General features: G+C 36.7%; 1 pseudogene; it reads right to left on the reverse strand.

Annotated features, from left to right (window-relative positions):
• Positions 1-15569: 15569 nt before the first annotated feature.
• LOC102812190 lies at positions 15570-22797 on the reverse strand (annotated as a pseudogene).
• Between the last annotated feature and the right edge of the window lie 1325 nt (positions 22798-24122).

Consider the following 24122-nt stretch of genomic DNA (forward strand, 5'->3'; position numbering starts at 1 on the left):
CAAAATGAAGCCGAGAACAACAAAGATAAATAGATCTTAAAAGTTCTAGAGAAAGAGCAATTACCTTTCTAATGAATGGCAATTGGAAAGAAAACTCAATGGCACTTAATAACAACAATAAACCAAACTTATATAAGACACCTATGGTACCCCAACTGACAATAACACAATATACATTTTTCAAGTACATATGGATCATTCTTCAGGATAGATCATATGTCGTCAAAAAAAAAAAAAGAAATTTCCACAATTTTTTTTAAAAATTTAAGTTATACAAAGCATTTACTCTTAACACAATATAATAAAACTTGAAATTAACAACTGAAATGAACAATGAACTGGAAAATACCAAACTATATGGAAATTTAACAGTATACTATGAAACCATCAATGACTCAAGGAAGAAAGAGAGTGGGAAAAAAGTCAAATGAAAATGAGCTCTTAGCATAGTGTACTAAAACTTATGCTATGCAGTGAAAATAACATTCAGAAGTAAATTTATACCAGCTAACATCTATATATAAAAATAAGAAAGACTTTAAATCAATAACCAGACTTTACAACTTGAAGAAATGGTAAAAGAAGATCAAACTTAGTGAGAACTTCCAGAAAAAATTAAATAAAGTATCAGAGAAAAAATAATATAGACAATTTAAAAACAATAAAGATTTTTAAAAAGCACAGAACTTTAAAATAAACCAAAACAGATCAGTAAAATTGACAAGCCTTTCATTAGAGTGACCAAGCAAAAGAGAAGTCATAAATATCTTAAATAAGAAATTTAACTGGGAATAGTACAGAAAGAGAAAGAGTAGAAGTGTGATACTATGAACAAACTCGATAACTTATGAAATGGTCATATATCTGGAAGCAACTACCTACATTGAATAAAAATGAAAGACAAGATCCCAATATACCATAACAAGAGATAAATTAGTCACCAATCAAAATTCTCCCATCAAATACAAGTCCTAGACTAGATGACTCCTCTGAGGAATCTACTAAATATGATTAAAAGAAATGACTCAAATCCTTATTAAATGTATTCAAAAAGCCAAAAATAAACAAAAAATATAGCCTAGAAGAGGAAGAAATATTTATGAACTTATTCTATGAGGCTAGCATTAGCCTGACACCAAAAACACCATAAGAAAACTACAAAGCAATATCCCTTATAAATATAGATACAAAAATCATCAACAAAATACTAGAAAACCAAATCAAACACAGTTTTTAAAGGATTATAAGCTATGATCAAGTGAGATTTATCAAAGGTATACATGGGTATTTCCACATTTAAAAAAATCAATGTAACACATCAAATTAATTTATTTTTAAATAGGAAAGCAACCACATTATCATCTCAACTGATGAAGAAACATTTACTTGACACTGTAATAATAAAAATACTCAACAAGATAGGAAAACAAGAGAAATCCCTTAATATGATAAAGATATTTAATGAAATCCCAGTTGTTGTTGGTAAGTGCCGTCGAGTCGGTTCCGACCCATAGCAACCCTGTACAGGGTTTCTGAGGCTGTACATGTTTAAGGGAGCAGAAAACCTCATCTTTCTCCTGCGGAGCAGCTGGTAGTTTCGAACTGCTGACCTTGTGGTTCGCAGCCCGATTCGTAAACACTAATCCCAGAGCTAACATAATATTCAATGAAGAAATACTGAAAACGTTCCCCTTAATCAAAGGACTAGGAAAAGAATGCCTATACTTGCTACTACTGCTCTAGTTGTATTGTAAATCCTAGCTAGAAAAATTAAGCATGAAACAGAAAACAAGCTAGCCAAATAGGGGTAAGGAGGTAAAACTATTAATTTTCAGAGATGGCATGATCATCTTTGAGTTATATACATAATATAACAGTATCTAAAATACTTAAATAAGCTTCAAGTAATCTTTCAAAACTAATAAATGTATAAAGGTGTTCAAGGTCTCTATACATTGTTGTTAAGTGCTATGGAGTCATTCTGACTCATAGCAACCCTGGGTAGGGTTTCTGAGAAGAAGTTGGTAGGTTTGAACCACCAACTTGCTGTTCAAATTGACCTTGGAGTCCAGTGCATTATTCTGCAGTGTCATACCAGGACTCCTTCTATACATTGGTGGTGGTGGTGTGCCAGGGAGTTGGTTCTGGCTCATAGCAATTCGGAATAGGAATTCTAAGACTATAAATCTTTACAGGCGCAGAAAGCCTCAACTTTTTCCTGTGAAGTAGCTGATAGTTTTGAACTGCTGACCTTGAGACTAGCAGCCCAACTCATAATCACTATGCTACCAGAGCTCCTTTTCTATACATTAATAATGAAATTGAAACAGAAATCTAGGAAACATTTCAATTTACTATGACATGTAAAATATGTGTTGTCTATTAAACAATTAAATCAAAGAGTTGAAATAACTTGGCAATAAAAATAATAAATAGTTGCTGAAAGAATTTAAAGAAGACCTAAATAAATAGAATAATGTGTCATGTTTATGGCTTGAAATAATACTAAGATGCTACCCAAAGCGATTTATAGATTCAACACAATACTCATTAAAATTCCAAAGCCTTTATTGCAGAAATGTAAAAGCCAATCTTCAAATTTAAATGACACTGCAGTGTTCCAAATGCACAAAAATAATTCTGAAATAAGAGCAAAGTAAAAGGGATCACGCTTCCCAATTACAACACATTATATATAAATGTACCATACTCAAAACAGTCTGGCACTTGCATAATAATTGATGTAGACATTTATGTAATATAAATGAAATTTTATAAATTAAAAAGCATTTATCTTTAACAAGGATACTAAGTCTATGCAATGAGGAAAGAATAATCAATTCAATAGATGATAATGGAAAAACTGGATTTCTGCAAGCAAAAATTGAAGCTGGACCCTTCTCTTACACCATATACAAAGTGTAACATAACATAAACAAACTAAATGTAAGAACTAAAACCTCAACATTTTTTAAAGAAAACTATAAAGGTTACGCTTCGGGACCTAGTATTCAACAATAGATTATTAGATATGCCAGAAAAGGTATGAGTAACAAAAAGGAAATAAATGGATTTTATCCAAATTAAAAACCTTTGTGCCTCAAGAAACTCTATTAGCAAGGTGAAGAGACAGTGTATAAATAGAAAGAAATTAAATTGGAAAGCATGTAATCTGAAAAAAATAGAATATTCTGAAAGTTTTAAAAAATGAAAAATAAACTCCCAAAACTTAACAAAATCACAATTCAATAAGAAATGGACAAATAACCCGAAAAAATCATTTTACCAATGAAGAAATATGAATAGCTAACAAGCCCATGAAAGGATGATCAAAGTCATTAGTCACTAGAGAAATGCAGAACAAAATCACACCCATTCTAATACAAATACTAATATAGCATTCTAATACTATGATCAGAAAATCAACTACATGTGTTGATAAGTGTGATGCAGTGAACTACTTCTTAAGTCTCTTTTAGCTGTAGTCTTTCTAACGCTCACCAAGTTACTTTTCCCTGGTAGATCTAAGTAAGAGAAAGTGGAGGAAGATTCTTATAGATTTTATGATCCTGTTGTGAATAACTGTTAACAGGGCTAGTTGTGAAAACTTGAAACTCTAACGTGGGTTTAAAGTGAGTCATCTCAGAAACAGGAGGGGGTATCTTATTGTCATCAAAGAAGAAGTGCTGGGAGTGGAGTTCATCTTTTGGGCCCAGAGATCCCTATGCACTAAACCTCTTCCACCCAGGCACAGGAGGCTGTGACATGTTGGAAGAGTAACAGAGGGACAGCAGTACCAGTAGAACCAAGAGATAGAGCATGAGAGAGATCATTGAGCTTTCCTAAGGAGCTCTGGTAGCGTAGTGGTTACAAATCGGGCTGCAAGCTGCAAGGTCAGCAGTTTGAAACTACCAGCTGTTCCGCGGGAGAAAGATGAGGTTTTCTGCTCCCGTAAAGATTTACAGCCTCGGAAACCCTGTACAGGGTCGCTATGAGTTGGAACTGACACCATGACACATAACAACAACAACAACCCTGGAGCAAGTAAAACTTTGAGCAGGAAGCTTCCTTCCTGAGTAGAGTGCCCCCAGGCATTTAACTGAAGGGGGCTAGGTTTTCTGGCCCATGGAGCAAGTGCCAAGTGCCTTTAGGCTGAGGCTTATGGTGGAGTAGTGTGTCCTGGGGCATTTATCAGCAGCTCTAGAACAATTTATCAACTTTGACCAGGCAGACAGAAGTTTGCCTGTGATCACTACTGATGGAGAGACTAACCTGACTGAAACAACTGTGCTCTAATCATCTCTTTCCCTGAATTATAACCAGATAACTTCCCTCATAAACCCTGTAACTATGGGTATTGGCCACTGCAACGAATTATCGAATCCAGATGAAAAGCAGAGTGTTATGAGAGAATGGATTTAGTGACATCATTGTTTTGCAGTGAGTATGTGGAGAAATTGAAATCTTTATCTACTGCTAGTGAGATTGGAAAATGATGCAGCTTCTGAGGACTATAGTTTGGTTGTTCCTCAAAAAATTTTTAAATGGAGACAATGTCTGGTCCAGCAATTCTACTCAATGGTATATACACAAAATAATTGAAAACAGGAACACAGTCAAATACTTGTATACCAAGCTTTATTACAGAAGCATTCACAGTAGCAAAAATGTTGTTTCTGTGAAGTGCTGTCAAGTTAGTTCCTACTTATAGTACCCTGTATAGGATTTCTGAGGAGCATATAGTGACCCTGTATAGGATTTCTGAGGAACATATGGTTTGAAACTCTAGCCTTGTGGTCCAAACCGACCAGTGCTTATCATACAGTACCACACCATAACTCTAAGAAAAATGTAGAAACATGTTATTGACCAACATCCAATGAATGGATAAACAAAATGCCTTACAGCAATGGTTCCAGACATTATGCATTGGACTGTGCACTACAAGTTCCATTTCTGCTCTGGAGAAGATTTAAAGCCTCAAAAACCCTCTACAGTGTCGCTATGGTATTTAACAACAACAATAACTTAAAGATAAATAAAATTCTACACATGCTACAATATGAATAAACCTTGAAAAGCTTGACATCCAAAATGTCAGCCGTGATAAAACACATGTAATATGCTCCCATGTATAGGAAATGTTCAGAATAGGAAAAATTTTGTAAACAAGTTTATCATCAGTTTTCAGTGATGAAGGAAGTGAGAAAGGAGGCATTATCCTTTCAGAGGCACTAATTTCTATTAAGAGTGATAAAAAATTTAGAAATTGATAGTGATAGTATATGCATGGTGTTGTTGTTGTTGTTAAGTTCCGTCGAGTCGGTTCCGACCCATAGTGACCCTGTACAGGGTTTCCGAGGGTGTAAATCCTTACGGGAGTAGAAAGCCTCATCTTTCTCCCGCGGAGCGGCTGGTAGTTTCGAACCGCTGACCTTAAGGTTCACAGCCCGATTCGTAACCACTATGCTACCAGAGCTCCTTATATGCATGGTATATAAGTGTAATTATTGTCATTGACTTGAACATGTAAAATTGTTGGAATGGCACATATTTAAAGTATACAATTTGAAAGATTTTGGCATATAATACCCATAAAACCATGACAGAAATCAAGTCAATGAATACATTCATTATACGTTATAGTGCTTCCTTTGGACATTCCCTTATCTGAAGACAACCACAAATTTGCTACTTGTTACTACTGATTAGTTTGAATTTCTGTAAGCTTTACATATATGATGTTATAAAATGTATGTTTTTTTGTTGTTCTTACTTTATTTACTTTTCATAGTTTTATTGATTGAGACTTTTCTATATCATTCAATATCTCAATACTGTGCTCTTTTGTTTTTTTCTGAGTATTATTGCAATGTCTCACAAAGACAGAGTTTATTTATTTTCCTGGAGTTACTGTTCTGAATTTGGATTTGTAGCCTCCTGAACTGTGATAAAATAGGTTTCTGTCTTTAAAGATATCCACTTTGGGTATTCATGTTACACCAGCACTCCCACTGCTTCCAACTCATAATAACATAAGCTCTAGGAGAATAAAGCACAGTACTTTCTTCATATCTTCTTGACTTTGACATTTTCTATCTCCTTCTCCCTTTGCTCCTCTTTCTGTCTCTATCTCTCTGACTCTTTCTCCTCCTATCATATGCGATTCTAAGTTGAAGTTAAAAACATAAACAAATCCACGAGAATCAAAATAAGATCTTGAGTATATCTCACCTGAATTTAGATGCTATCTCAATAATAGATTTGAGGTGCTGAACTCTAGTGACCAAAGGTCAGCTGAGTTGTAGGATGGTATCAAGAATAACAAACATGAAGAAAACAAAAGGTTATTAAAAAACTGGAAAGAATGAAAAGACCAAAATGGATGTCAGAAGAAACACTATCTTACTTTTCTATAGCTCCATTTTTCTGTCCTTTTTTCTAGTTTTAGTTATTCTTAAGTGTTTTTTTTAATTTCTTCCTTTTATTTTCTATCTTATTTTTCTCTTGGATAGCTCTGTTTCCTTGCCCCTTTTTTGTCTTTTGTATATATACTTATTATATTCTTTTTTATGGTGACTGCATATTTTAATTTATTTTTGGTCTTTATTGTTTTCTCTTTTCATTGTTGATTCCTTACTTGTTTATTCTGTTTATTCTTGTGTGTGCATGTGGGAGGGTTTTTCTTTCCCTCAGAAATTAAACCAGACAGAAACAGTGCCCATCCAACCCAGCCCCAACTCTACTCTCTGTAGCTCCACCCACTGGGCAAGAGCTAATGCCAACTCCTATACTGCCTGACCAATAGACAGCAGCAAACCAACCCTACACTCTAGTTCACAAATGGCAAATGGAACAATGCACATGCTTATATTTGCTAACTACACCCACAGGAGACAGTTGGTAAGAGCCTAAGAGCAAACCAATATACAGTCATCAATAAAATGCAAATATGACAACCCTAGACAATTTTAGCTCACATGAAAAAAAAAAAAAAGAATTGCTTATACAAATGAACAAGATACAGTTTCGGAGAGAGAAAAATGTAATAAAATAATTGAAAAAGAATGATTTTTAAGGATCTTCATAAGTTTGACAGAAATATTGAGGAAAGCAAGAACACAGCAAGTACTTCTGAATATATCCAGGAAAACACTGCAAGAGCAAACAGACAAAATAAATGCATATTTTGAAACAGTGCAAAACATTCAATTAGAAATGTTGTTGCTGTTATTGTTAAGTGCCATGGAGTCAATTCCAACCCGCAGTAACTCTGTATAGGGTTTCTGAGGAGCAGGTAGTGAGCTTGAACCTCTGAACTTGCAGTTCAAGTTGACTTTGAAGTCTAGCACATTAACCCACAGTGCCACAATTAACTCAATTGTTGTTGTTGTTATTAAGTGCCATTGAGTCAATTCTGACCCATAGTGACCCTTTATGGGTTTTCTGAGGAGAAGCAGCTGGTGAGCTTGAACCACCCATCTTGCAGTTCAAACAGCTTTGCAGTCTGGCGTATTAACCCACAACATCACACCAGGTCTCCAATTAACCCAACAGAGAAGATTAATTCTAAGATTTTAGAAATGGAAAATACATTTAAAGTGCAAAATAATGGAGTTGAAGCAATGGAAGACCAAATTAGTGAGCTTTAAGATAAATCTCTCAATACTAGTATGCTAGAACAATCAGAGAAAAAGAATGAAAAGCTCTGAAGAAAGCTTTAAAGTTAAGTGTTACACTGTGAAGATGAATTATGTAAAGATGATCAGAATTCCAGAACAGGATGAGACAATAAAAGGCACAGGTAAATTTGTGAAAGAGTTGTTGGAAGAAAACTTCCCTAACATCATAAAATACAAGAAGATAAGTATATAAGAATTTGAACAAACATTTCACAACATGGATCAACCCAGGAGGACATTATGGGAGTGAAATTAATAAATCACAAAAAGACAAATACTGTTGAGACCAATGTAACAAGTTAAAGAAAAGAGTTTCCTAATAAAAGAAACATAGTCTCTGATGGCTACAGGGGAGAGGGAAATTATTCATATGCTGGATGGTAGACACGCTAACATGGGTCACAGGGCAAGCAATATGCAACAAGAAGGGAAGTTAGCAGAAGGCAGATGAAGGTAGCAGGAGACACAGGGAAGAATATAATAAAGTGAATACTGTTAACTGATGGTACATGAAAGAGACTGAGAGAGAAACATATTTGTGCCTATTCCAAATAAATGTGCTTCAACAGAAGTCAGAAATGATCAAATAATATAATTAATATCACATGTAAATCATATTTTGCCAGAGATAATTCAAAAAGCAGTTACAACAGAACATGGGCAGTGAGTTCCCAGAAATTTAAGATGGAGTCAAAAGAGTATGTGCAATGAGGGATATCATTGGATCTTGGCTGAAATCAGAGAATACTGAAAAGATGTTAATGTGTGCTCTATTGAGTATGAAATAGGTGTTTATTTTGGTTTATTGACTGTGTGGATCATAAAAACTATGAAAAGCATTGCAAAGAATGGAAATTACAAAACAGTTAACTGTACTCATTTAGAATCTGTATATAGATCCAAGGGAAGTTGTTTTTACAGAACAAGGTAATTGAAAAGTTAAAAATCAGAAAATGTGTGCCTCGGGATTGTATCCTTTCACCATACTTGTTAATTCTGCATGCTGAACAAAATTTCCAAGAAGTTGGACTATACAAAGAACGCAGAATCAGAAATGGAATAAGGCTTACTTACAATCTTCGATACACAGATTATTACAACTTTACTTGCTGAATGTGAAGAGGACTTAAAATATTTACTGAAGTTTAAAGACTACAGGATTCAGTACAGGTTATACCTTAGTGTAATAGCAACAAACCTCATCACTAGATCAACCAACAACATTATGATTAATAGAGAAAAGATTGGAGTTGTCAAGAATTTCATTTTGCTTAAATCCATAATGAACAGTCATGGAAGCAGCATTCTAGAATTAAAGGATTTATTGCAGTTGGCAAACTTGCTTTAAAATCCTCTTTAAAGTGTTCAAGAGTGAGCATGTCCCTTTGAGGACTAAAGTGCACTTGATCATGGTATTATCAGGAACTTATTGTGTATGAGAAAGCTGGACAATGAATAGCAAAGACTAAAGAAGAATTGATGCCTTTGAATTATGGTGTTGGCAAAGAATATTGAATATAACATCAACTGCCAGAATAGAAAACAAATCTGTCTTTGAAGAAGTACAGCCTGAATGGTCTTTGTTGTTGTTGTTGTTAAATGCCATGGAGTCTATTCCAACCCATAATAACCCCGTATAGAGTTTCTGTGGGGCAGCTGGTGAGTTTGAACCACCAACCTTGTGGTTCAAACTGACCTTGAATTTGACTGCTCATCCTACGGTGCCACACCAGGTTCTTAGATGTGAGAATGAGAGACTTTATCTCACGTAAATTTGTCCAGGTTATCAGGAGTAACAACTCTCTGGAAAAGGACTGTGTCTGGTAACATAGTTGTTGTTAAGTGCCATCAAGTCAGTTCTGACCCATAGCGATCCTGCGTAGGATTTCTGAGGAACGGCTGATGAGCTTGAACCACCGACCTTGCAGTTCCACTTGACTTTGCAGTCCAGCACATTAAGCCACAGCACCGCAGCAATAAAGAGATTGCAAGGAGATGAATTGAAACAATAACTACAACAATAGGACTTTGAACCCAATGAATGATTCTGAGTCTATCATAGGGTCAGGAAACGTTTAGTTTTGTTGTATAAGTCAGAACTGACTTTATAGCACCTAGCAACAACAATATATCATAGACTATTAAATGTACAATAGTATTTTAATATATATGTGAGAATACTGTGAAAATTACCAAAATGTGACACAGAGACAAGGAGTTAGCACATACTGTTGGAAAAATTGCACTGATACACTTGATAAACACAGAGTTGTCACAAACACTCAATTTGTACATTATTCAATGTATGACAGTAAATAAACTGAAGCACAATAAAATGAGGTATGCCTTTACGTTAGTGACAAGCATTGTCCTGGCTATAATAAGTATGGTGGTGGTGGTTGATGCTGTGGATTCGATTCAGACTCATAGTGATCCTGCATAGGGTTTCCAAGCTGTAAATCTTTACAGAAGCAGAAAGTCTCATCTTTCTCATGCAAAACAGCTGATAGCTTCGAATTCCTGACATTGAGGTTAGCAGCCTGACTCATATAATATCAAAGGTTACAATCTTCAATGACTTTGTTTTACTATGTTCTTTTATTTATATATCTGTTTTTCATTACTCTCATAACCCTTCCTCAATGTCTTCATTTGGATACGTTTTCAGTTACTGTGCCCATATTGTTTGCACGGTTTTAGGCACAATAGGCCATTTTTATCATTGGGAAATTCCTGAAATCCAAGTTTTCAACTCCAATCAATAGATATACCTGTAAGCAGTTTTATAATGATAGTTTTTAAATGCTAGTTTTAAACCCTTCTTGTTAACTCTTTTCTGCTGTAAAACTAAAAACACTACACAGGCTAGAGCAGGTAAAGATGAGTTTATTCTGAAGGAATTGATGGGATAAAAATTGAAAATCTTTCATAAAACTGATGTCAGACTGGAGGCACTCACACTTATCTATGCAAAAAAAGTTGGAAGACAGCTACTTGGCCAGCAAACTGGAAGAGATCCATATTTTTGACCTTTTCCTAAGGGAGATGGCTCAACAGAATTGACAGCATCACTGTACAACACCTAACAACAATATGTCATTCTATGTTTGTCTCCTGATAAGAATTACTTAATGTGCCTAAACGTTTTGTACAAACTGTATGGTTTATACTGAGCATATGCTTTCCTTCTATGAAAATGATAATTGGTTATGCATTAGGTAGTGCGTTTTCTGTGTTACCAGATCTCAGTAAAAACCATATGCTCTAAGATTCTTACGAACTTTCTGGTAAATAATATTCCAGAAAGACTAAAACTCCATGGCTGGAGGAATATACTATCATTATATTTGAGTTATTTCAAATTTTTACCTTTACAATGCATGCTACTAGTTATATACTTGTTTAAACATTGTAGGACTCATCTGTACCTCAGTTCCTTGGATAAATACTTAATGGTAGGATTGTTAAGTCATGTAGTCCTAATATATACAAATGCTTTAATACATATGTCCATTTGCTTTTCAAAGACTAATATAGAACAAAAATCAAAGGATGGAAAAGCATATTTAAGAGCAGGAGTTGTAGTTGTTGTTAAGTGCCATTGAGTCGGTACCAACTCATAGTGACCCTTTGCACAACAGAACGAAACACTGTCTGGTCCTGTCCCAAATTTACAATCATGCTACATTTGAATCCATTGTTGCTGGCATGGTGCCAATCCTTATCTGGGGGGTCTTCCTCTTTTTCTCTGAGCCTCCATCTTACCAAACATGATATCCTTTTCCAGTCATTGATCCCTTCTAATGATATGTCCAAAGTATGAGAGACAAAGTCTGGCCATCCTGGCCTTCAAGGAGCAGTCTGGCTGCATTTCTGCCAACTGAGATCTATTTGTTATTTTGAGAGTCTATGATACTTTCTGTATTCTCCTCCAACACCATAACTCAAATGCATCAATTCTTTTGCAGTCTTCCATATTCACTGTCCAGTATTCATTGCACATGATATTGAAAATACCATGGCTTGGGTCAGGCGCACCTTAGTCCTCAAACTGACATCTTTGCTCTTTAACACTTTATAAAGGTCTTGTGCAACACCTTTGTCTAATGCAATACATTTGATTTCTTGACTGCTGTTTCCATGAGTATTGATGATTGATTTAAACAAAATGAAGTCTGTCAATATTAATTTCAAATAAAATGAACTTTAAGGAAACAACAGTATAAAAGATAAAGAAAACCGGTCGTCACATAATGATTAAAAGGTCAATTGAACAAGAGGACATAACCATAATAAACATCTATGCACCTAACTAAAGAGCCACGAAATGCATAAATGAAACTCTAACAGAATTTAGAGACAATACCTACTCATAGTGATCTTATGCCCAACAGAATGAAATACTACCCAGTCCTGCACCAAACTCACAATTGTTACTACATCAGAGCCCATCGCTGCTGCCACTGTGCTGATACATCTCATTGGAAGTCTTCCTATTTTCTCTGACCCTTCATTTTACCAAACATGACATCTTTCTCCAGAAACTGGTCCCTCTTGACAATATGTCCAAAGTATGAGAGACAAATTCTAGTCATACTGGCTCCCAGGCAGCATTCTGGCTGTACTTCTTCAAACACAGATTGGTTTGTCTTTTGGCAGTCCGTGATACTTTTAATATTCTCCTCCAACACCATAGTTCAAATGCAATCCATATAGAAGTCTGTGGTCTTTGATCTTCATCAGTAAAAGTATTTAAGTAAGTATTAATTTTCAGCAAGCAAGGCTGTATCATCTGTATATTGCAGATTGTTAATTAGTCTTCCTCCAAACCTGATGTCACGTTTTTTCTTCATATAATCCAGTTTATTTCATTATGTACATAGCTTCAAGATTGAATAGGTACGGTGAAAGAATACAACCCTGGCACACATATTTCCTAATTTTAAACCTTTCAGTGTCCCTTTGTTCTGTTCAAATGACTGCCTCTTTGTCCATGTACAGGTTCCTCATGAGTACAATTAAATGTTCCAGCATACTCATTCTCTATGTTGTTGTAGTTAAGTGCTGTGGGGTCAGTTCCGACCCATAGCGACCCTGTACAGGGTTTCCAAGTCTGTAAATCTTTGTGGGAGCAGAAAGCCTCATCTTTTTCTCAAGGAGCACCTGGTAGCTTCGAACTGCTGAACTTAAGGTTCGCAGCCCGAATAATGCGGTCCATATTCTGTCATGATCCATGCAATCAAAAGCCTTTGTATACTTAATAAAGCACAGGTAAACATTTTTCTGTTATTCTCTGCTTTCAGCCAAGATCCGCCTGACATCAGCAATAATATCCCTCTTTCCACATCCTCTTCTGAATCCAGTTTGTACCTCTGGAAGTTCTCTGTAAATGTATGTTTGCAGTCGTTTTTAAATTATCTTTTAAAAAGTTTTTGCTTGCATGGATATTAATGATATCATCTGATGATTTCCACATTCCATTGGGTCACCTCTCTTTGGAACAGGCACAAATGTGGATCTCTTGCATTCAGTTGGCCAGTTAGTAGTCTTTCAAATTTCTTGTCATAGATGGGTGTTCCTTTAGTGCTTCATCAGTTTCTTGAAAGATTTTAGTTTGTATACCTTCAAATTGTGGAAATTTGTTCTTTGCCAATTCCTTCATTTCATTGGACTTGGACTTTTTCCTTCAGAATCATTAGCTCTTGATCATATGTGACCTCTTGAAATGGTTGAAAATTGATTATTTATTTTTGGTACAGTGACTCTGAGTATTCCTTCTATCTTCTTTTAATGCTTTCTGCATCTTTCAATATTTTGCCAATATAATCCTTTAATGTTTCAATTCAAAGCTTGAATTTTTTCTTCAGTTCAGCTTGAAGAATGCTGCACATGTTCTTCCCTTTTGGTTTTCTAACTCAGTTCTTTGCATGTTTTGTTATAATATTTGGCTTTGTCTTCTAAAGCTGTTTTTTGAAAATTTCTACTCAGTTCTTTTACCTCTTCATTTCTTCCATTTGCTTTAGCATGTCTGTTGCAGACCGTGTAAGCCTGGTCAGAGGTTCAAGGCCCTATAGGCCCAAATGTAACAGATCTAGCCACTTGGCAGTTAATAGCAAATTGTTTTTCATCTTAGTGTTCAGTTATATTTATTAATTCCAAACATGAGCCCTTAATGTCCACAGATAAATGTAGTGTTTCCCTAAAGTCGAGACTGTGAAGGTTGCAAGGTCAAGCCTTTCTCCAAAGGATTAACTAAACATATCTTAGCTACTTCTCGGTTCTTTGTTCTATAGACAAAAAAAGCCATCCTCCCTGAATCTCTCCAAGTGCAGGTTATTCAGCCAAGTTCCTGAAAACCTGGCTCAGGAAGCTAAAACAGCGGGACTCTGCCCAAGCCTTATGTCCTTACCTCTCACCTTCCCCCAACTGAGCTCAGGGGCTATAGATATGTTAATTGAGCCTGAGAAACCAAGTTTCCGGCCTGGGATTCGAACCAGCGAAGTACGATGTAAAGTTACCTGAATGTCTGGAAAATTACTGATGTTAGCTGTACCTTGTCTTAGTCCCTCCCAACTTGGTGTGAAGCTCCTCCCCTAAATAAAACCGAGACGCAGGCCTGCCCAGGTGTGCATTACGGGTTGGAGGGGATGCAGTAAAGATTGCAGTGCATTACAAGTTGGAGGGCATGCAGTAAAGATTGCAGGGCAGTGAGTTGCTGCCTGCAGAGGCCACGATGCCTGTAGTTCCAAGTCTGCCCACCAGTGATGCATCCACCCTGGTTTCCGGGTGCCTCTTTGTCTCTCTTGTTTTGTCTCTGTGTCACTTTTGCTATCTCTATCGCCACCAGGTATCTCCACGTCGTGAACCGAACCCCTATGTTGAGGCCAGTCCCCTGCACATGTCTATGCTGGAGAACAAGTTTCAGAGTCTCTTCTGACATTCATTTTGGTGTTTTCCTTCTTTCTTGTCTTAATAACCTTTTGCTTTCTACTTGCATGATATTTTTTATATCATCCCAAAACTCTTCTAGTCTTCCATATTTAGTCTCTAATGCATCAAATTTGTTCTTCAGAGGATCTCTAAATTTGGGTGGGATATGTTTAAGGCTATATGTTGGCTTTTGTGGCATTGTCTTAATTTTCTTCAGCTTCAGCCTGAACTTGCATATGAGTAATTGTTGTTCTATTTCAGTCTACCACTGGCCTTGTTTTGCTGATGGTGTGGAACTTTTCCAACATCTCTTTCCACAGATGTAGTCAATTTTATTTCTGTATAGTCTACCTGGTGAGGTCCATGTGTATAGTCAACTTTTATGTTGTTTAAAAAAAGTATTTTCAATGAAGAAGTCATTTGTCTTGCAAAATTCTGTCATGCGATCTCCAGCATCATTTCTACCATGTAGGCCATATTTTCCAGCTATTACTATTTCCTCTTTGCTTCCAACCTTTGCATTCCAATCACCAGTAATTATCAATACATCATTTTTTTTTTTTTTTTCTGTTTTCAGAAAAACATTGCCAAATGTTGACTTTATTTTAGACTTTTGCAGGGGCATATGGTACAGAGAGGAAAAGTGTGGCTAATTTCCCATCTTTGGTGCCCAGTAGGTACATTACCAGACATCTCACCCCAGATCCATCCATTGTTTTAACAAGTTTCAATTCCCAGCTAAGGTCAGTGAAGCCCATTACACCTCAACTCCTTATGTAAAGAATTCTACAGCAAGTCTATTCACAGGGATCTAGTGAAAGCATAGGCTTAAAAGCACAGAGGGTTCCAACTGGTGAGCATGTAAGCAACAAGTAGTCTCTGAGAGCTCGTCTCAGAAGAGAAAGAGCTAATGGTCAGACTGCTGCTCTCGATGCCTCAGCCCCCACCCCTGCAGGCCTAGGCAGACATGTAGGGTGGCTGCAGCGTCTCCTTGGGAGCGCCATTCACAGTGACATCATCATATGGGAGATAACAACATTGTAGTGTCATTGCTGGTAACATAAATAAGGACTCAGAGGAGTTTATTCCACTGATGTCTCCGTAGCAGTTCCATACACTGCTAACCAGGTAACCTTTAAAGGTCAAAATAATGCTAATAAACAGAAGAATAATGAGGACCAGACCGGTAGGATTTGCTGACATGATATCATCTCTCTAAGGAAAATTTGGAGGCAGTTGTCATATGCATTCCTGAATGGAGTTTAGATAAACAAGCACAGTGTCAGCAACCAAGGTGCTCAGGGCAAAATCGACTATCTGGTAACAGAAGAATGGGACGATCCAGGCAGCGTGTTGCTTGTAGATGCCATAAGTAGCCATTGCACAGATCAGGATCATGAGAAGAGAAATTGCAATAGTGATGCACATTTTGGCATAGACCATGAACTCCAAGCCCGCTCCTACTTCAGAACTGGAAAATTGATACTGATCTGGATCAGCTAGGGTGCTCAAGAACATCAGCAGTACCTCGGTACTGATAATCATGTACCAGAAACCAAGCATCAGGATGGTGCCAATGCAGACACGGCAGCACAGACAGTAGCTTGTTGGAATAGAACCAAGTCTGGTGCTCGGGCTCCGGGCGCAGTTGTGCGAGTGCGTGCTTAAATTTGCAGAAACAATGGTGGCGTAGCTTTGGCCTCCCAGCTCACCAGCTGCCGGAGTTCCGCCGCTCCTGCTTCTCTTGGACTTGCTTGCCAGCAGACCCTGGCTTCACACTTCCCTCCAGAGCTCAAGCCCGGCATCTAACCGCATCAAAACATATTGATTGCATGTTTGATAAATTTCAAACTGAAGAAGTTGGTAGAATTCTTCAATTTTATCATTACTGGCTTTAGTGGTTGGTGTGTACATTTTGAATAATAATTGTATTAACTGGTCTTACAACCTGTGGACCCAGCAGGTTACCCATGGTAGACTGGTTTCAGCTGAGCTTCCAGACAAAGACAAAGTAGGAAGAAGGAGAGACAAACTATTTCTGAATATTTAGCCACTGAAAACCTTATGAATGTAACAGTGGAAAACTTTCAGCACAAGAATATTGAATATTGAAACATGATGAAGAGCACCAGAATATTATCAGATATAGTGCTGGAAGATGAGCCCCTCAGGTTGGAAGGCACTCAAAACACAACTGGGGAAAAGCTGCCTCCTCAAAGTAGAGTTAACCATGATGACACAAATAGACTAAAACCTTGGGGACCTTCATTTACTGATGGGGCACAACTCAGAGAAACAGCTGTAAACATTCATTAATAATCAGAACATGGAATGTACAAAGTATGAATCTAGGTAAATTAGAAATTGTCATAAATGAAATGAACGCATAAACATGGATATCCTTGTTATTAGTGAGCTGAAATGGACAGGCATTGGCCATTTTGAATCTGACAATCACATGATTTACTATGCTAGGAAGGAGAAGTTGAGAAGGAATGACTTCGCATTCATCATCAGCTCTGTCTTAATGTACAACGGTCTCTGTGATAGGATACTATACATACACTAACAGAATAAAAGAGAGAAATAAACAATTCTACATTAATAGTAGGAAGTTTTAATATACCACTTTCAATGAAAGAACAACTAGAAAATAACTCAACAAAAACACAGCCGAACTGCACAACGCAATTAATCACTTGGCATTATAAGACATATACAGAACACTCCACTCAACAACAGAACACTATACATTTTTTTCCAATGCACATGAAACATTCTCCAGAATAGAACACACTAGACCACAACACAAGTCTCAGTAAATTTAAAGTCATTGAAATGCTACAAAGCATCATCTTAGATTATAATACCATAAAACTAGAAGTCAACATTAGAAAAATCAAATACATAGAAATCGTTAACACTTTGTCTAAAAAAATGAAATGGTTATAGAAGAATAAGGAAAAAAAAAAGTCACTATGATCCCACGGATGAAGTCCTGGTGTGGCTCTGTAGATTAATGCATTGGACTGAAAAATCATTTTTAATTGCAAGGTCAGCGGCTCAAGCTCACCAGTCGCTCCTCGGAACCCCTATACAGGTTCGTTTTTGTTTTGCGTCGGAAACCATTGGACGTCACTTAACAACAAAGAACAACATGCTCCTTCCATGGGGGTGGGGGGGTGGGGGCGGAAATCACAACTTATTTTTGAGACTAGCATAAATGTAACTAAGAGACCCATCAAGTATAATATAAAAACACTGCTATTGAGAAAATACTGCCGCGCTATTGTTGTTAAGTGCCATGGTGTTGGTTCGGAGTTATAGCGACCCTGTATAGGGTTTTCAAGGAGAAGCTGGTGAGTTTGAAATACCGACCTTACAGTTCAGTGCTTGTTATAGTTACCTTAGATGGGGTTTTCCGAGGCTACAGTGTTTACAAGAACCGAAAGCCTCATTTTTCGCCCATGGAGTGGCTGATATCTTTGAAATGCAGAATTTTCAGTAAGCAGTCCATTGCGTATTTTATAGGGTCCATAGGGCTCCTTGGAATATAATACAGAATCCCTCATATAAAGAAACCTTTGTAGGTTGGGGGTACAGATTATATAATAAATAGTAATGTGGTGGAAAACCACAGCAGGCTATATCCATTCATGTAGTGATGAGATTTTATGTCTTTTCTGTATTTTGACTCTCGTGACCAATATTACCATGAACATTAGTGTACATATGTGAGTGGCACTGCTTTCAAAGCTGTTGGGTATATTCATGGCAGTGGAGTTGCTGAGATTTATGATAGTTTTATTTGTTTTTTTTTAGGGAACTGCCACACTGTTGATATAACAAAAATCAACCTAACCAACCAAAAAAAGGTACCTTATCAACTTTCAGTAGTATCAGCAATACGACACTGTATGTTATGTGGCTTTGGCATCTTTTCACTGTCATTAATCAAAACAGTGGCTCACACTTATGATTTGCTTATATCGGACATAAATTAATTTGAGATTTTCATTTACGCATTTCTATTTTTTTCTATTAAATGCTTATTCAAACCATCTCCATCTTTCTTACAGGTTGTTTGGATTTTTGTATTAATTTAAATGAACCTTGTTGCTGTTATTAAATGCCTTTGAGTTGGTTCTGAGTCGCAGCAACTCTGTGTCCAGTTTACAAGAAGCTGCCAGTGAGTTTGAACCGTTATTTATTCTTATTCTTCTTTCATTGCTATAGGGAAGACACAGGACAAAGCAGAGAACTTTAATTAAACCCATGTGGTTGGTATTAAGAATTGTTGAGGCGGTTTGGACTCATAGCCACCCTGTGTAGGGTTTCCAAGAAGCGGCTGGTAGGTTTGAGCCACCGTCTTTGTTGTTAGCAGTCAAGAGCTTAGCCACAGTGCTGCACCAGAACTCCAACTAAGCCCACTATTGTTTTGTTGTTAAATTCTGTCAAGGGAGTGCCAACTCATAGCAACCTGTACAGGGTTTCTGTGGAGGTAAATCTTTGCAGGAACATAAAGCCTCATCTTTCTCCCACTCTCCATGCTGTTGTTGTTTGTCATTGTGTTAAGTGCCTTCAAATTTGTTCCAGCTCATAGCGAACCTTCATTGGGTTTCCGAGGAGCACCTGGTGAATTTCAACCGCCAACCTTGAGACTCAAACCAACCATTTGGTAGAGTGCTTATTCTGCAGTGCCACACCAGGACTCCTCCTGCTATCCATGTTGTTGTTGTCTACTGCTGTCGAGTCGATTCCGATCCATAGCGCCCCCTTATAGGGGTTCCAAGGAGCAGCTGGTGAGCTTGAACCACCAATCTTGCAGTTCAAACCAACATTGCAGTCCAGTGGATTAGCACACAGCACCACACCAGGACTCCTGCTCTCCATAGAAGATGATAAAACAAAAACAGTTAAGCCTGTTCCTACACTTGGCAATCTCATGTATGGTAAAATATAACTGTTCTCTGTGGAGTTTTTTATGACTGGTATTTTGGAAGGAACAAGGAACCTCTGGGAGGATGCTCACACTCAACCTTTTTCTTAGCAGCAGATCATGTTTACAGTATATAGCGCCCAGGGACTTCAGAGATCATTGATATTCTCTAAGAGACAATGTTTGGAGTTCTGGTGTAGCATTGTAGGATAAGCACTGGACTGCTTCCCCAAAGTTGGAGGTTCAGACTCACCACTTACTTTTTGAAACCTGTATACAGAGCCACTTGATTAGGAACCAATTTGATGGTACACAATAACAACCACAACAGGCATTGTTTGGGCAAAATATTAACTAAGAGCTATTACTAGCTCAGTATTGAGATCTACAACCAAGAATCAAAATATTTGTCCTAATATTAAGGAGCTCTGGTAGCGTAGTGGTTACGAATCGGCCTGCGAACCTTAAGGTCAGCGGTTCGAAACTACCAGCCGCTTCGCGGGAGAAAGATGAGGCTTTCTACTCCCGTAAGGATTTACACCCTCGGAAACCCTGTACAGGGTCGCTATGGGTCGGAACCGACTCAACGGCACTTAACAACAACAACAACAACAATATTAAGGGATATGGATAAAGAAAATGAGAGAGAAGAACAGGTCTATACAACCACATAAACAACAATGAAGGGTGCCCTGAGGAGGTATTTTTATTTTTAATATTTAAAGTTGTATGAGATCTTCTTTTACACTACTGGTTATTGTTGGTATGTGCCATCCAAGGGGCTCCAACTCATGGCAAATTGTATCATGAAATGAATTGTTGCCTGGTCCTACTCCATCCTCACAATCGTTGGTATTTTTGAGCCAATTGTTTTAGCTGTTGTATTGTTCTACATAGGCAACTACTTCAGAAATTTATTTTCTTCAAGTACATTATTAATTAATAGAATAAAATATTCTTCATTGTTTATTTATTTATATTTGTTCATTACCTAATATGCTCATGCTTTTGGAAGAAAGAAAAGGGACGATTTCTTCTCAATGTCTTCCACAGTCCTGATGATAATAAACATGTATAAAAACAAAGAGTGGTTTGGGTAATATAAATAAGAATGTAATATTTTCTACCTACGTTTTCTGTCAGGCTATTTAGTGTCTATGTTGTACCTACTCCTCACTTATTGATTATCTCATAATTCTACAGTTTATATTTTTGACAGTAGTTAAAAAATCCACGGACTGTTTTTCACATTTATCACATACACCTGTCAATAACAAATGCCAAGATTTAAGGCAAGAATAATGCTGATTGTGATGGTAAATGCTATACCTCAACTTGGCTGATGGTTTCACTTTTATAAGATAATGTAATTTGGCAGTATGCAATGCCGTGGTCATCTTTCATTTTGTGATCTGATATGGTCATCCTCTAGTTTTACATATCATTGATATTCACACAACAACCTGGCTTTGAAACTAATCATGTCAGTGAGTAGTAGGTGTGCTTTCCTTCCATAATAATGTTCAAAGCCTTCTTCCACAAATAATTACATGTATTATCAACAAGAATACGCATTATTGGATCAAATAACACCTTAGAATTTTCTTGTTTCAAGTAAATTTTATAAATCAATTTTACCATTGTAGTCTTTGTTCTTTAATTCTTATTATCATTGAAATCTGAGTTCTTTATAACCAAAATGGGGAGGGGGGAATGTGTCACACTTGCTTAAAAAAGACTGCTGCATTCTTCTTTGTATTACATTGCCACAATAAAGAATGAATTGGCACTTCATAGTCATTTAATTAGGAAAAGAGTATTTTATTTTTATCTCTTAGATCACAACTAACAAAATAGTGACTTTAATGGTTCTTGCTCACTTAATTATCTCAACAATTAAGACTGTTAAATGCTAAGCTATAACTTGTCTTGTTCTGTTTGATTCATTTTACTCTACTACTTATATGTCAAAGTATTCCTTTAAATATTATAATATAAGCAGCAATGTAATAAAAATATTATAAATGCTGATATTTTCAATGGTTAGGCTTTTATTTGTTTCAATTTATTTATTTAAAAATTATAATATATAGTAAAATATACCTGATTCTTTATTTTACGTTATTTTTGAATGCTTCATAATTATTACACTGAACATGGTCTTTGTTGTCCGCTAGTCATGTTTTGAGTACTGTTTCTCACATTTGGGAACACAATGCCCTTGAGGCATTTCCTTAATCTCTCTAAATTACATTATTATCATAAATAAAAGACAGATTACTTGTATAACAGTAGCGCCTGCTTAAAATTGTGTCCAGAATTAATGAGCTTATACATGTAAAATGATTATTAGTAACATATCCAATAAAAGTTGCCACTGATTATAGTATTAATTCTTTCCTCCCTACTTTACCTTTGCTTATCTTTTTCCTTGCTTCTGCACAATTCTTCTATCAATCATTAAATAATGGATTTTCTTAAAACTTGACTTTTTTAGTTCCACTTGCATACCTTTCTCTTAGAAATTTTACTCATAGATATCTACAGATAATATTGCTATATTCATAACATATTTGTATTTATAATATAGTCCTAAAAGACAGTACATGCATTATATGTTAAATACATATTATATATGAATACATAAAACAGCCCCAAACATATACTTCAGTACATGTTACTCCTAGAATTTTTAACTCTATTGGATGCACAAATGAGCTATGTTATAATTGCACCTCAACATCTCCCTATATGTGAATCGACATGTGGTTGTGTGTTATTAAGTGCCATGGAGTTGGTTCCCACTCATAGCAACTGTGTATAGGGTTTCCAAGGAGCATTTGATGAGTTTGAACCACCAAGCTCATGATTAGCAGACTTGTGATCATCCTAAAGCACCAATGGACATAAGATGTGTGCCTTAGGGGAAAATAATTGCCCTCTGGAATAACTCGAAACTTTGCTAGATTATTTTAGATTAGTTTAAAGCAGAAAGAACTGTTCTCTGGTACCAGTGAATCTATCCAACTCTGAACAGGAGAAATAAATATTGTTCATTGCTTGCAGGAAATGAACTTTCCACTTTTATTATCATCCTTTACCTATTTATTACCTCATTTTATTCCCTCTTTCCAATATCTGATTTTTGTGCATGTTATTTAGCCTGTAGATTATGCGTATCTGTTTAAATTTAATGCCAGTAGAGAGGACCTTAGATGGTCTCCTTCCAAGACATGAACTGGACATGGTTCGGTGAATCTCACCCTGGTACAGGAGTCTAATTTTGGAGAATCTAAGCTGATGATAATATGTGCTACTTTACTCATCCCTATACTACTTATTGTGTAACTAATAACCCCCTATGTACATATCGTTAGAAGTATCTGGTCTGTGCTGTGTTCCAAAAAGTCATTCACTAATTACTTAGAGGAGTCCTGGTGTGGTGCTGTGGGCTAATGCGTCAGACCACAAAGTTGTTTGAACTGCAAAGGTCGATGGTTCAAGCTCACCTGCTGTTACTTGGAAACCCTATACAGGGTCCTTATGAGTCGGAATTGACTTGACGGTGCTTAACAACAACAAGAACTCATAAATATAGTGACATTATAAATTCAGTATTTCTAAATTCTTAGGTTGAACAGGAAAAGGTAAAAACATTCACTGACCTCTCTGCCCAGGAGAAAAGCTAAAATGTTAATCAGGTTATTGATTGAGACCAATCCTCTCTGCCCAGGAGTCAAGCTAGAATGTTAATCAGGTTACTGAGCGGGACCAATCCTCTCTGACCAGAAGACAGACTAGAATATTAATCAGGTTACTGAATGGAACCAGTACTCTGGTTTTTCCCTTCTGTCTTCAAACAGGTCTGCAACCTAACCCCTCCCCAATCCAACCCCATATAAGTCTGCACTGCCCTGTATTCGGCACTCAGAATCTGGAGAAGCTAGCTCCTCTGAGTCAGCCAGATTAATAAAATCTGAAACTCTGCTTCACCTCTCCGAGTGGCCTCTGTTTCTTCAATGATGGATCAAGAGCAGCTGTGACACTCTTGGGCCCAAGGCTGCTGTGGCACCCTCAAATCTAAAACTTCTGTAACAAGGTGATATTGCTACCTACTTAAGGAGCCCTGGTATGATGTAATAGAATAAGCTGATCCTTGGAAACCCTATACAGGGTCACTATGAGTCAAAACCAACTCCATGGCACCGAACAACAACAACAATTACTATATGAACTTTTAAAACAACTGAATATTGGTTACTGAAATGAAAATAAATTAATGTATCTCTGTGAAAGTTTGATTTATTTCAGCAGTCTCATATCAGTCTAGATCAGCCATCCTATTTCACAGAGCATATAGCAAGGCACCATCTTTAAAACTTTCTGCTTCTTCATTGTCCTATACTCACTAGCCTATTATTCACTAGCCATGCAGATTTGACCACATAAATGTTATTAAATATGTTCATTTAAGCTAATCCCCAACACACTTCTGCAATTCAACTTTTAATATCATATTACTCACTGCTGTCACTTACCGACTATATATTTAAATTCTGGGGATCTACAAT

This window comes from Chrysochloris asiatica, unplaced genomic scaffold (assembly GCF_000296735.1).
Source record: "Chrysochloris asiatica unplaced genomic scaffold, ChrAsi1.0 scaffold00005, whole genome shotgun sequence".
NCBI classification, from domain to species: Eukaryota; Metazoa; Chordata; class Mammalia; order Afrosoricida; family Chrysochloridae; genus Chrysochloris; species Chrysochloris asiatica.